This window comes from Pinus tabuliformis, chromosome 6 (assembly GCF_031772625.1).
Source record: "Pinus tabuliformis cultivar Carrire ecotype Pingquan chromosome 6, CPIR1, whole genome shotgun sequence".
Lineage (NCBI taxonomy): Eukaryota > Viridiplantae > Streptophyta > Pinopsida > Pinales > Pinaceae > Pinus > Pinus tabuliformis.
In genome coordinates this window covers 854,847,097-854,860,914 of record NC_142292.1, presented here as the reverse complement: position 1 = coordinate 854,860,914, position 13,818 = coordinate 854,847,097, and positions in this window count along the sequence as shown.

The following is a 13,818-nucleotide window of genomic DNA, read 5'->3' as shown; positions in this document are numbered from 1 at the left end:
TTGAAAACAAAACATACTGCCCATGGAGCTCTATAGCATAACTCATTGCAATATTTACAATGACCATCTACTAAAACATGACAAACATATCGTTTAATGGATATTTATAACATATATCATTACGGTATTGACAATAACCACATATACACATACAAATTTTCTTCACTAAGTAAATAATAATATTGTCTATGGAGCTTTATAAATCTAGCTCGATACAATATTTACAGTAATACACACATATACACATATGCACATTTTCTCAACAAGAAAATAAAAGGATACGATTCCTGCATCCACACAAGGGAATCCAGAGGATTGCACCTCCACCCTCAAAGTAATACTAGGATTCACCTCTTTCCCTAGGAAGTCCAAAATCCACTACAAGTTCAAATCTACATCCAATGTCCAACGTTATAATCTTGCACCACTTGTCCTCCCAGTGAACAGTTATTGACTCATTGTTCCAGGGAGCACTACCCATATGTATCTGATTCCCTCTGGCAATGCTAATGACCAAAGAAAATATATCCCCAACCTTCCCTTCTCTGCTATATAGTCTCTCGGGCAATCTGGTCATCCCCTTCTATGTCATCACACGCCTTCCAAGTTCCGTTGGCACCCCCATCCCGGGTAGTCCGTCCCTTGTCAAGGCTTCCTCACATCGTAAGATACAAAAACCAAGGCATATAACTGCCTCAAAAGGATCATACTGGTCATAGCATGCTCATGGCAATCAGTGGACACTATTGGGTACCCGTGTCCCACAATGGCCTTCCTCCTGAAGTGCTTTACCATAATACTGCTTCCTCTTATAATCTCATTTGTTGTTGTTTCTAATACTTGTCATCAATTTTAACCACCCAACAGGGCATTTCATGCTTTCCTGTACCAAGCACATAATTTCCATTAGATTCAAAATAAATTGAAATAACTTCAAATCGTACCTCCTTGTTGGCCTGTCAATAAGGTATACTTGCAATCTTGTTTACTTCATGTCACAACAAGTCAACTAGAATCTTTGATAAAATCATCATGTATAAACATATCACACCAAGTTAGCTCAAAGCATAACCATCACAGATCAAAATCATAAATTACATGTAACCATCATAAACCAAAATCATAGATCACATGTAATCATCATAGACCAAAATCATAAATCACATGCATAATAAAACTGAAATACAATGTTGATACTTATCCTTTAATCAATCCTTAGCTTTTACCTTTTCTTTATTCCATACACACTCTAGATCAGATGCCACAACCAAAAAACACCCAGTTCCTTCTCCTCAACCATGTGCACATACACATAATGTGCATCACACACATACAACCACACACGACATATGACACCATGCAATACATTTACCTACACCTGACATACCAACATACATCTACACCCAGTGTTCAACACAATACAATACATACGCCTACATCTAGTGTACACCACCACACAATACATACACCTACACCCGATGTACAACATAATACATACATCTATAACCGATGTACAGCACCACACAATACATGTACCTACACCTGGTGTACAACACAAAACAATACATCTATACTCGATGTACAACACCACACAATACTAGACCAAACATTGCACATGTAGTGGAAGTATTGAGCATGTTTATGTCAAAACTAGGGAAGGAGCACTGGACAGCAGTGAAGCAGGTTTTCATGTATTTTCATGGCACTAGTGATTATGGTTTGTGCTACCAAGGAAGACCAGGATTGGACAGAGTGTTGGATATTCGTGGCTTTGTTGATGGAGATTGGGCTAGAGATCTGGATCAGAGAATATCTACAAGTGGATATGTGTTTAACCTATTTGGAGGTGTAGTCAGTTGGATGAGTAAGAAACAATCTGTAGTGGCACTATCAACTACAGAGGCAGAATACATGGTAGCCAGTCATGCAAGAAAGGAAGCAGTTTGGTTGTAGAGATTGTGTTCAAGTATGGGGTTAGTATAGGGAGCTATAAGGATAGAATGTGATAGCCAAAGTGCAATTTTCTTGGCAAAGAACCCTGCATATCATTTAAAGACAAAGCACATTGATGTTCAATATCACTTTGTGAGGGATATGATACAAGACAAAAAGGTGTTGCTAGTAAAGATGGACACTTTGAAGAATAGTGCAGATGCATTGACAAAATTTATGAGCTCTGAGAAGTTCTCTTGGTGTAGATAAACAATGGGCATTGCAAGGATGGATAAATGACTAAGCTCTCTTGTGGCCCCCTGTGGAAAGAAAACAACAAGTGGGAGAATGTTGGGTTGCGTTATATTCTTTCCACGACTAGCCCATGTAGTTAACCGAGGGGTTAGAGGGGGGAAGGAGGCCCCCCTTTGTTGCGCCAATTGCGTAGTAGGGGGGTTCACAGGGGGTTTGAGGGGTGCAAGTAACCTCCCTCTAGGTAACCCATACTTTTTGTTGTGTTGATTCCTCTAATGAGGATGGCTCAGTCTACAAGTTCACTCATTAGAGCTATGTAGCCAGTGTACCAATCTAGTGATCTCCTCTTCCTATGCTGTGATGTGGATGCTCCCACATTCTCTCTAGCATCATGCAATAATCTGTCATCTTCCCTAGTGTGCTTCCTTCCATCTCTGGATGTCTCTGCTTGAGTGGGTGTCTCCACTCTCTTCTCCTCTACTTGTGGCTACTCCATAACTTCCCAAGGTTCTTTTTTTGGAGCCAAAATCTCCTGATATGAATGCAATTGAAACTTCCTCTCAAGAGTACACCTCATTTCCTTCTCCTCATCAAAATTCACATCTCTCCTAACAACTTTCATCCTGAGATATGGAAAGTACACATGATAGTTTTGAGGTGTTTCAGTGTACCCCATAAATATGCTCAACTTAGTTATAGGCTCTAGATTTTTCCTTTAGTCCTTGGAAAGATGACAGTAAATTGATGATCCAAATATCTTGAGTGTGACACATCTGGTTTCTTCCCTGAAAAATCTTCCTTTGGTGTACTAATGCCAAGAATCCTGTGCGGACTCTTGTTCTGGAAATAGATAGTTGTGTTGCATACTTCAACCCATAAGTGCAACGATAGGCTCTGGTCATGCAACATGGCTCGTGTAGCTCCCAAATTACTTTTGTTATTTCTCTCATCCACTCCATTCTACTGTGGTTTATGGGGTGTTGTCAACTCCCATCAAATTCCTTCTTTTGTACAAAATTTCTTAAACTCATTCGACACATATTCTCTGTCGTTATTTATCCCGAGAGCCTTCACTTTCTTACCAATATCTTTCTCAAAAAGTGCTTTAAGTTCAACAAACTTGGAGAATGTATAGTCTTTATTCTACATGAAGAATATCCAACACTTCCATGAGAAATAATATACAAATATTACATAATATTTATGCTTGGAAATGGAGGCTGTCAAGAAAGTTCCACACACTTCATAGTGAACTCTTTCAATGACTACTTGCGCTTTACTTTCCCAATCATTGAATGTGGCTTTTGTATACTTCCCCAAATTACACCCTTTGTATGTATATCGCTACTCTAGTGCTCCTTTGGGAATTCCTGTAGAAATCTACTGCATGATATTCAAAGCACCATGATGAAAAGGACCAAGTCTTATATGCCATAATTCATTGATATCTCATCTCTGCACCTTCTCTACTTTTGTGCTCAATGGCACATGATATTCTACATCTAATTTGTAGAGGTTCTTCACACAAACCCTGATCCACCTCACTTGTCTCATGGTGATGTGTCTAAGGAAAGCATTCCCTTTGCTAAATATCACATTGTAAAGATGGTCTTCCAACATAGCAACTGAAACAAAATTATTCTTTAGACTCAGAACATACATGAAATCTTTTAACGTGAGAGGGGAGACAAACTCCCTCTGAAAAGTAATTGTATCAACACCAGTCGAACTATACCTTCCATCATGTCCTATATCGATGTGCATCTGGAGGTCCTTCTCCTCCAAGTCACTGAAGAATTCTTGGTTTCCCATCATTTGGAATGAGGCTCCACTATCCATATACCACACACTACCCATCACTGTGCCTACCATACAATCGATGAGGGTGAAATCAAGTTTGAATTGTGAAGCCAAGGCTTCACTTGCCGCTCCTCCTGAGGGATCCTTACCTACCTTCTTGTGTGGACACTACATGGCATAGTGTCCCAACTCATGACAGTGAAAGCACTTGATTTTGGACAAGTCTTTCTTCTTTCCCACCTGACTAGATTCTTATTTGGAATGGTATTTCTTCCCTTTCCCTTTCTTTTCCTTTCTAGCCAGGTCACGGTTCTCCTCATCATCATGCTTGGATGAGGTACCATCTCTGGTGTTTCGCCTTATTTTTTCTTGCACCAAGTTGGACCACAATCACTCCAAATTTGGTAGCTTCTCCCTCCCATTTACCGACTCCTGGTAGTTGTGCCAACTCTTAGGAAGACCTAGAAGTGATAGGCTTACCAGATCATCTTCTACAATCGTAATACCAACACTCCCAAGTTAATCCTAACATTGGGTGAACCTGCTCAGGTACTGTGGTATTGTGTTGCCTTTTTCCATCTTGATCTTCTGAATCTTGTCCTTAAGTGCCACCTTCTTGTGGTCATTGTTGTTCCTAAAAAAGTCTATAAAGGCTTGCCAAATTTCATATGGAGTCTCTTTTGTGTGGAGATTTGAGGCAATATGATCTCGAACTCCCTCCAATATGATCCTCCTCACCTTTGCTACACACTTCTTCCATTCTACTATATCTTGAGCATCATATGTTGGAGGCTTCGGGATATCATTATCTATGAATTCATTCAACCCATTATCTTCCAACACTGCCTCCATCCTTCCCTTCCAAGAAATATAATTCAAGCTACCTTCAAGCGAATATGCAAGTCTAAGTCCATAGAAAGATATCATGATAGCTCTAAAGAATTATCCTACAAATTTGATTCACCTACAAATACAATTTTGAATTCTTCTCTCCTATTGTGATTCTTGCTCTGATATCATGTATAAATTCCTTGTATGTTCAAAACTACTAATGTAATTTACTAAAACAAAAGACTTAAATCTACTCTACTCATCAGGGGGAAGCAATTTAAATGAACAAGAAATCACGACATAAACATGAGACAAGATTCAATCACATATGCTCATATATTTATCTAGGGGAAAGAAATTGCTCAAAACCCCTTCCTATCTGTATTGCATTAGTAAGAAAATAGAGAAGAAATACAATGCTTTCTCAAGCTTGAGCAACCTTTACACAAGTATAATCTATCTCACTACTTCATAAGCTAGCTCTGGTCAATACATAACCAAATTCCTTCCTACCCAAGTCCCTATTTCCTTGCACTATTCAATTAGGAATTATCCCCTATTAATTAGGGAAATTCCCCATCCAGAACTACATAATCATTGTAGGCCCTTCTCTGACTACATGCATAACCTGTACAATTTGGAATTGTCTACAACTGATAGTACAATGCCCTTAAACTCCAATCCCAACTGGGTAACATGATTTATCTACATGCATCAATTATTCTAGGTTGATTAATGAGTTAACTAGTTGATAATTGAGGTACACAACACATTGTTGGACCCTCCACTAGTTCTCTATCAGTTAGAACTAGTTAAATTCACAATAACTCAAATTAACTTAAATAGATTGGTAGAAATTAGCAATCAATCATAACTAAACATAAGTTGTAGTATACATAGGGGGGATAGTATGAGGTATAGAGGGAGGTACCCAAGGGAATAATGTAATAATGGAATGGGCCATAGTAATAAATAAAGTGGTTAACCCGTATCATGCAAGGGACCACAAGTTGTTAGCAATAATGTAATAAGCCCATGGTATTAGATAGATGGTATTGAGGGAACCATGGTAGGATAGAATGGGGTATAGAGGGAGGTACCCAAGGGAATAACAAGATCTGAATATAGATAAATTATTCTTTATTGATCAAACTCTTAAGGTAGGGAAACACCGTACATTCACTCCTTAAGGAAGGAGAACACTCCACAAGCCATATGCCTGTTCATACAATAATCCTTGACATCTCTCAAGAGGGAGTCTCTAGCCTCGATATAGGCCTCATACATACAATACCATGGATCATTACCATGGTTCCCTCAATACCATCTATCTAATGCCATGGGCTTATTACATTATTGCTAACTACTTGTGGTCCCTTACATGATACGAGTTAACAACTTTATTTATTACTATGGCCCATTCCATTATTACATTATTCCCTTAGGTACCTCCCTCTATACCCCATACTATCCCCCTAGGTATACTACATAACTCAAGTGTATCCAAATCGAATTAACTAATTTAACTGAGTGATAAGTGCCATATCCACTAATTTAAATTCCTCCAAGTATGTTACTGAAATAGGAATTCAAATTTATCCTAATTTAATTAAGGGAAAATTAAATTAGGAATTTCTTACTGCATTTTCAACACAGTGCCCTCAAAATTGACCTTTTGGGAGAAACAAAAAGCAGTTAAGAGGGAAACTTGTTGAGTGTTGGTTTGATTATTTCTTGGTGGAAAAATAAGTGATAAGATGGAATATTCCATGCACTAATTTTGGTCTTCTTTGGAGCAGCATAGAGGCAAGTAGAGGACATTTGTGAAGACCCTAAGAGTTGGCACTCTTGGTGGAGTATGAGAGAAGCTAGCGGGAAAAATTGTAAGGAAAAAATTTCAGTCACTCTTAGAGCAGCAGGAGGTTTGATAGTGGTAGTTTGAGGAGATGGATATGCATGCTTTATAAAGTTGCAATGATTAGCAGATGGGGAGGTGAAGCACATGTCATTTGTGTTCAGAGTATGTCAACTGAAGGGACTGTTGTGTGCACCTTCAACTAGTAGGTCAAGCGTACCTTTTTTATGGAAATATTTGTGGTCATATTTGTTGACACCAAGCCCTAGTTTTGTCTTATATCAGGGTTGTATGTAATGGCCATGATACCTGGTACATGAGCCCTAATTTTGTAGTATTAATGTTTGTAATATAACAAGTTGTGGGTTGAAAATTTTTCTTGTGTACTAGTTAATTCATTTCTCTATGTTATTTTGATGTGTAAATAAGTAGTGTTTTGGAATTCAAGTGTGTTTGTGATTGTGATCTTAGACTCAAACTTGATTCTTAAGTGCCTTGGAAAAAGAAACACAAACTATCCCTGGAAAAACCCCAGTGTGGGGAAAACTAATTATGTAGATGAGGGTTTTTTATTCTTCAAAAAATCAACGATTGCATAAAATGCTCGCCTCTTACTAGAAAATCTCCAATAATATTTTTTTTTTCATCTCCACTGACCAAATCAAACTATAAAATCCATAGTTTTCCTCTACAAACCATCTTGGCCCATTTCTGTGCAAATCACACTCCCTCCGTGAACTCACACTTCCCACTAGAAATTCACAATGAATCTTATTGAAGCTCACACTACCCACGAAATATAAATTTAGTGAATTTCTCTGCCTCCAGTAACTCTAGAAATCTACTTGCACTGCCTCCAAAAAATCAATCTAGAAACTAGTAATAAAAAAATGAGCCTTCAACAACTCGCATAGGAAAAACTAGAAATTCGCACTAGCTAAATCATCCTCCCTCTATAAAAATAATTAAGCCTCCTTCCTTTTCTTGGAAAAATAGAATCTCCTCAATTTCTCCTACTAAAACCCCACTACTAGTGTCCTCCATGCTATCACATTATCCTTGTTACCACCACAAATCTGCTTGTTTGGATGATCTCCAAAGGACCCATCGATCACCTCTTATAATCTCTTGTTTAACAATCAATTACCATGATATAACTACAATAAATGGCTAATATCTTCTTGACTTCTTCAAATAACTATTTTGGAAGTCACTAGAGAATAATTTGTTTAATATTGATTAATTAACCACTTTTCTTAAGTTAGACTTAGGAAAATAGTTAAACTAGATAATTAAATCTAATTAAGACAATTTTCCTTATAACGTTTTATGGGTATTGGAGATAACTTATCCATCTGTGTTTCTAGCCTCATTGACACCACTTGAGACTAGAAAACCTATCTAAGTTACAAAAACTAACACTCCCTCTTAGAAAGGAAGGTGTTCTGCATAACACCCACCTTATCTCTAAAGAAGTTGAATCTCGCCTTCCCCAAGGCATTCATTAGAATTTTTTCTACCTACTAATCTATAGGTGTATACTATAGCTTAACTATAATGTGTTGTACACAATCCCTGATGAAGTGATATATGATGTCTATATTCTTAGGTTTGTCATGAAACATTGGATTCTCAAATAGCCTGATGCAACTTTGATTTCGATAGTGTATTACTATCATCTCTACCCTTTTACCAGACAAGATTACTAGTAGTTTATGAAGCCATATGGTCTCACATGTTACCACGCTAGCTGATATGTACTTTGCTTCCACAAAGCTCAGTGCCACACACTTATGCTTCTTGTTGTACCAAGAGACCACTCCTAATCCCATGCTTAAGAAAAACACTTAAGTTATTTTCCTGTCCATTTTATTACCGACCGAATTCACATTAGCATAACCCACTAACTTAATACCATCACCTCAAGCATATCTGACCCATACTAGATTGTGTTGAAAAATCTAGGGAATCTAGGTAGAATGATATTCTTCTAACAATGATAACTATTTGTGAGGTACTTTTAATTTTTTTTATTAGCACAATCTTCTTTGTTAATATTAGAGTGGGTTCTCTTACTTCATCAAACAATTACCAAAACAAAAGATACAAGAACACAAGATGTTGGCTCTCATCCAAGGAAAACCTCTCTCCTAAAGAGAAAAACCCTTCTGCAAATTTCTCTTATTGAAGCTTTAATTGATAAATGACAAGCCCTAGACCCTTGACCAGTGGATCCTCCAAGCACAAGACATAGTCTCTCTTTTATAACTTCCTTTTTGTCCTTTAATCAATGCCTCCTCCTATATTGCACCTTGATCTCTTTCTTCACACTTCTTCTAGCAACTGATGGAACTTTCCTTCGCTCCTTTTCCGGCAACTGCAGAAACCCTAGGTCTCCTTAGAGACCTCTTCTTTGATGACTTCCTTTCCTTCACTTGGAAATATTCATTCTCCTTGATACTTGGACTAGATAATGAGCCTCTCCTTCTGGTGTATCTCTAAGTTAGAGACCGATGATCTTAGCCCTACTACAAATCTATTTTCTTCGCACGTGTGGCTGATCTAGGGCTTGAAATCAACCTTTTTACTTGCTTCTTTACTTCGATTTAGGTGTCCTCTTCTTTGCTTGATGAGGAGTCTTGGATTGATAATCTCTTCTAGCCCAACCGAGCTACTTCTTATGACTACAATTGCAAATATGATATGGTATCAAAATGAGCCTCTTCTCCTTCTCACGTGTGAAAAAAAAGATCCCTTAACTAGTCCCAAAAATTCATATTTCTTTCTTCTTTTATTCACTAGCCTAGACACAACTTTTTTCTCTTCTTTGCACCTTTCTTCTTGACCCTCTTCTTTTCTGACTTGAGAGATAGCTTGATGGTCTATTGGTGAGGTAAAACTACCCTATATATAGGAGTTTGTCCCTCCTATTTTGGCCAACTTGAGTTAGTGAGGCTGACATGTTCTTAAGTGCACCAAACATTCATTTCTTTGAGCCGACTTGAAGAGGATATTTTATTTGGAGGATCTCTTTTTACATATTTCTTTGACTCTAATACATAGATTTACATAGTCTAACATTCCCACATGGGTCTTCAACAATTACATTGACTCTTCGACTTTCCTAGAAGCACTTAAACATGTGCTTGACCTATCAAATGGGCAAGAAACCCATTTTTGATAATGATAAGAATAATAATCCTTTTCTTTCAATAGATCCTTCAACAGATTGTACCACGCAAATAACCTAGGTACATTTTCTTCAACAGATTGTACCACACAAATAGTGTAACACATGTTTTCCCATTGTCAAGTGCACTCTCTTCAGCTCAATCATGAACTAACTAAGAGAGTTTAATGCAAAGGATATATTTCACCTGGTGTTGACAAAACACATGAGAGAGCCAATAAGTTTCCTATATAATGTGGGGTCCACATCATTCTCCCTAAATGCAGATGCTTTCCTCCAATTCATGATCATGGGTGTTGACATGGTTCTGTAATTATCCATCCCAAACCTCCTTAATATCTCGATGCAGTATTTCCCTTTCCTAAGGAAAACCTATACATATGTCTACCAAACCTCCATAAGCCCAAAATCCTTCATCTTGAATTCTGTTTCAAGGTCCCTCTGACACTCCTCTATGATCCCCAGTGAACTAGTTAGAAATAATTCATCCACATATAGAACAAGAATAACAACCTCACCCCTAATCACCAAGTAGTAGAGGTTTGCATCTGCCTCATTATTCATGAAGCCCATTCCCTGCAAGTATCTATCAATGTACTCATGCATCACCTTGGCATCCTACTTGAGCTAGTACAAACATCTCTTCAATTTGCAAATGTGGGTCTCACTAATGTGTGCTAAAAATCCCTCTGGTTGTTCTATGTATACCTCCTCCTATAGCTCACCATTAAGGAACATTATCTTGACATCCATATGATGGATCTTCCATTTCATCTATGTTATGAGTGAGATCATGGCTAGTATATAAGTATACCTGGCAAGAGGAGAAAATGTCTGCTCATAGTATATTCCCTCCTTTTGAGAGAACACCTTGGCCATGAACATTTCCTTATGTTTCTTGATGCTGCCATCTACATAGTGCTTGATCTTAATGATCTGGCATGATCCAACCATTTCCCTATCTATTTTTCTAGAGACAACCTCCCACGGATCATTTTCCTGATTGAGGTATACTTCTCAACCATAAAATCTCGACACACCCATTATTGTGCGACCTCTTAATAGTTGGAAGGCTCACTATTTACCAACTAACTGACCAATGCCATATACCCAGTGTACATGTCTAGTTGTCCCTATTGTCTAGTACCCATCCGAGGAGCTCCCACAAAATCTTGAGCATCCCTGAGTGTATGTTGAACCTCACAGTTTCTCCTCCCAATTGAAAAGTGTGGAATGTCAAGCTCCATGTCCTCTTAGTGCATCTCTCTAATCTACTGGATTTGTTGCTCCATATTATATGAACTCTCAAGAACTCTTGCACCTAAACTGGTGTTCATACTTATAACTATACTCATGCTTTGTTTCTCCTAATCCTCATGCTCAAATATTGGAGCTTTTGTTGGCTGCTCACTTAGATCATCTATTGTTGGCAAATATCTAGCCCTCTGGTATGCCTTTTCTTCCATAAACCTGACATCATTCTTGACAATAATCCTCCTGTCCCTTGGAATGAATACTTGATATTCCTTTGAGGTCTCACTCTACCCCACAAGGTACCCCATCTCTCTAGTCTAATCTAACTTGGAACATGTATCCCTTGGAATGTGCAATATCCTAAGTTGCAAAATATCTTGAAGTGGCTAACATTTGGCTTCTTCCATGTGAGTGCCTCCTTTGGTGTCATATTACCAATTCCTTATGTGGAACCCTATTTGTATATATACCATTGTACTACATGCCTTTCCCCATAAGTAATGTGGCATATCCTAGTCATACATACTATCCCTCATTGCCTCGAATATTGAATGATTATTCCTCTCAACAACCCCATTATGTTATGGGTTATAAGGAATCGTCCACTCTCTCTTCATTCCTTCTTGGTACAAAATTCCTAGAAATATTTACCTATGTATTCACCTGCATTATCTAACTGAAGAACCGTCGCTCTACTTGTCACATTCTCCAAAAGAGATTGGAAATGACTAAAGACCTCATCCTTGGATTTCAAGAAGTATATCTAGGTCTTCCTAGAGAGATCATTGATAAAAGAAACATTCATCGACATTGGCCCACATAAATCTGAATGTACTAGATCAAAAACACCCTTGTATCTAGTGTCACTCCTTGTAAAAGTTTCTTTCGCAAACTTCACTAACACACATCCTCTGTAAACATCATCATGCTTTATGCTCACCTCTAGAACACATGTCACTATCTCACAAAGCAATATGAGTGCTCCATGATTAATATGGCCCATCCTCCTATGTTATAGCTCTCCTTGATATCTAGCATCATCTCTGCTCACTATTTCCTTAGGGTTATCAAACTGCAACCTGTAAATTCGATTGCTCTAGACTCTAATTGCTAGGGAAGTTTCCAATCCATATTCTTGATTAACTGTTAATTTTAGGTACGTTCTATGCTAGAGAAATTTATTTCAATTTCTTTTCCACATTAGCAATCACATCAACATAAAGTAAACTGTAGATAGAACATAAATATAAATTACAAAAGACAAGCCAAGACAAGAGGACACAAGATGTGGCGCTAGCTAGGGACAAACCCCACAATGTGGGGAAACCCTTGATCAATTCTTCTTTTATGTTCTTCAAAGTTCAACAGAGAAAGTGAGAGAGATAGTACATTTACAATAGAAGTCAATCACTTTGACTTTTGATATCAGCATGAGATCAGTTGAAGACATATTGCTTCAACTGATTCTCTAATGCGACTCTTTCACCTATCATAATGCTACATCTCGTCTATTTGCTACACATTATCATGTGACACCTTGCTGTACTGTCACATGTGTTGAACCTAGATGACTGGGCTACTCTCATCTTCATGCTGCTCATCATGCTACATCTTCCATGGTCTTATTCATCGTCAAGCTGCCCATGCTCATGATCTCATTCATCATTATGCTACCATGATCATATCATCATGCATCATTATGCTACCCATGCTCATGATCTCATTCATCATTATGCTGCCCATGCTCATATCATCATGCATCATTATGCTGCCCATGCTCATATCATCATGCTGCTTATTATGTTGCCCATGATCTCATACTTCATGTTGTCCATACTCATATAATCATGTTGCTTATTATGTTGCCCATGATCTCATACATCATGCTACCTTCCTACGGAGACAGATGCTCCAGCTGTTTCGGCAGTTCCCGGTAGTTTCGGCTTTTTCAGTAGTTTCGGCTTTTCCGACAGTTCCAACATTTTCGGCATTTCCAGATTTTCTAGTATTTCTAGCTTTTCCGGCGTTTCCAGCTTTTTTGGTAGTTCTGGCTTTTCCGGAAATTCTGGCTTTTCTTGCTTTTCTAGCTATTTTGGCTTTTTTGGAAGTTCCCGCTTTTCCATATTTTCTGGCAGTTCCAGCTTTTCCGGCAATTCCGGCTTTTACGGCAGTTCCGGCTTTTTCGGCAGGTCTAGATTTTCTGGCTTTTCTGGCAGTTTCGCCTTTTCCAGCTTTTCTAGAAGTTCCAGATTTTTTGGCTTTTCTGGCTATTCTGGCATTTCCGGTGTTTCCGGCTTTTTCGGTAGTTTTGGCTTTTCCAATAGTTCTAGATTTTCTGGCTTTTCTGGATTTTCCAGCAGTTCCAGCTTTTCCAGCTTTTCCGATTATTCCGGCTTTTCCGGCGTTTCCAGCTTTTTCGGCAGTTCCGAAAGTTCTGGCAATTCCAGCTTTTCCGATAGTTTCGGCTTTTCCAGCAGTTCTGACTTTTCCTTAGGATCTCTCCTCCTACTAAAACCCAAAGACAAGTAGAGAGAGGAAGAGATCTAAGTGTGTGTAGAAATGACTTGAAGTCCTCTTCTATTTATACTAAAACGTAGAGGTTGAATAGACATGACTATTGGGCTTTTGAGCCTACATAAGTTGCTGGCCGACTTAACAATTTGTCCATAACATAAATAAATTCATAACTTCATAAATACTT